Source organism: Drosophila albomicans, chromosome 2R (genome assembly GCF_009650485.2).
Source record: "Drosophila albomicans strain 15112-1751.03 chromosome 2R, ASM965048v2, whole genome shotgun sequence".
NCBI classification, from domain to species: Eukaryota; Metazoa; Arthropoda; class Insecta; order Diptera; family Drosophilidae; genus Drosophila; species Drosophila albomicans.
In genome coordinates, this window is record NC_047631.2 from 32,043,637 (window position 1) to 32,045,977 (window position 2,341).

The following is a 2,341-nucleotide window of genomic DNA, read 5'->3' on the forward strand; positions in this document are numbered from 1 at the left end:
TATTGGGCAAGGCAATTTTTAGATTTATTTCGTTCTCTTTCAAGTTACAATGGCACGTACACGTCGTTGAAAATACTAAAATAGAATAAAATATTAAAAATAGAAATAAAATATTAATATGCAAAATTACATTTTATGTGCTGCGTTTTCATTGTAATTGATCCTCCTGCCTCATTAGAATGCTTATCTCTTTTTCCATCAGCTGGACTCGTAGTTCATGCAACTCACGCATATGTTCGAGTTCCAGCTCTGCCTTTGTCACCTCAAGCGCCTTGACCTCTATGGCCAGCTCTTGCTCCCTGTAGCTGAGTTCTGCCTTTTTCATCTCAATGTAGCGCATACGCTCTTCATCGCCCATGCCGCCGCCGGTCGTCCAACCTTCATCATCCGTTGCCGTTGTGGCTGTTGTGGCAGGCACAGGCATAAGCAAGCTGTTAAGATCCGCCATCTTGAAATAATTTTTAGAATGATAATATATAATATATAAAAATTAAAAATAATTATAAAATTGAGTTTACCTTAGCAAATATTTCCGATTCAGTCGACTTCTAAATGACAACTCCAAAAATATGCTGCTTGGGTGACTTGACAGCTTTTCATTGACAGCTCCAATCTGTCAAGTTTGTAGGGAAGAGCATTGTCCATTAATTCGCAATTCGAATTTAAATTGTATGGTGGTATCAATATTTGCACCGCGACTGTTGTGCATAACATTTGCATTCGATGATAGATGCACTCGCCAACAGATGTTAGTATATTATTAATCTATTAATCCAATATTTGCGGTGAGTTGGCAGGATCACTTTTGCCATTCACATTAGTATCGTATTAATCAATATCGATATCGAACTTAGATTAATCAAATAATATCGATACCCACGCTTAATCTAGGCTAGACCATCTCTTTTTAATTCGAAAGCTAAAGAGATAAGTTGTGCCGCAGCAAAACTATTAAAATAAATCTAACGACGTCCGTCATAATATTATATAGTATGTGGGAATGGGTCTGGCAACGCCAATCTATCCCCCTATCGATGATATGAAGAAAGGAGTATCGATGATATGAAGAAAGGAGTATCGATTGAGAAGGAGTATCGATGGAGAAGGAAGTCGATAGAATATACTTAGAAGATAACTTTTGTGACGACGACTAAAAAAGCAAGACGTGTAACGACGACCGCGACGAATATATTAAAATAATTTAATTAATCAATAAACTAAATACAATAATAATTAAGGATTAAACTTATGAAATAATAAATAAATATTAACATAAAACCAATCCCACATATATATTTATTATTGGTGTTGCTCGGGAGTGCGCACTATTCAAAGTGCATTTTTCTAAACATTCTTTGGCCTTCTCGTTGGTTTTACAAGGTACGTAGCGAGAAAACCAAATTTCTTAATTTTCACTAGTACCCTTTTCTTGGTGTAGGATATTGTGTGTGTTAAATCATGTGGCGACGCCCACAGATATGAGAATTGAATTGTTTGATTATAGAATTTAAAACTGAAGAGTTTTATTTGCATTTAACTAGAGTTTAAAAGATAAGTACTTAAAAGTAAATGTTGTATAATTCACATGATTAATATGAACACCATGCCATACTTTTAATAGAATGCTTAGGAATAAGAGATTAAACTGCAAAAAAAAACTTTGTAGAAGTGGTCTTGCTTTCATATATGGTACTCTTGGTTTTCTTAGAACTATAAAGTTTTACTTTTCAACAATAACAATTCAATAAATTAACACTTAAAAAGAAATTTCGCACATGAGGACGATGGTAATGCTTATATTTGTTTTTCGTTTCTTAAGTAATCAATTTAAGTATAGATTTTAAAATTATTGAGGTTTATTTGCTAACAACTAAATTTTACGCAGAGTAAGTATAAAGAAGATCATTAACTGACAATACTTTTATTTGCTTTTCGTAAAGAATGATTTCCACAATTAAAGTTACAACTATTGAGTGGCTTTGCTCAACAACTTATATTTAATATTATTAAAATCTCTAAAGAAATTGTGTAAATTTTTGTAATATATATTTATTTACTTTAATTTATTTTTCATATTATTTATTTATTTTTAACAAGCATATTTTTATTGTCAACTTTTTATAAGACTACCCTCATATTCTCTTCTCTCACTCTTGTTCAATTACTTCACTGAAAGTCAACTGTTTTAATCCCATTATAAGTAAAAGCAAGCATAAATAATGCAAAAGGGTAAAAATGAGCTGCATGCATATAAAGTATATACATGAGTGTGTTGCCAATTTGTAAATTGAGAATTGAATTTAATAAGTGAGTTCAGCTGTTGCTCAGCTTATTATAATGA

At 32.0% G+C, this 2,341-nt stretch overlaps 1 long non-coding RNA gene across 1 annotated transcript; it reads right to left on the reverse strand.

Moving 5' to 3' along the window:
* Positions 1-616, reverse strand: LOC117574910 (uncharacterized). The gene is made up of 3 exons (XR_004572824.2): positions 519-616; positions 131-448; positions 1-75 (listed from the first exon to the last, which is right to left on the reverse strand). It is a non-coding gene; the product is annotated as an uncharacterized LOC117574910 (long non-coding RNA).
* Between the last annotated feature and the right edge of the window lie 1,725 nt (positions 617-2,341).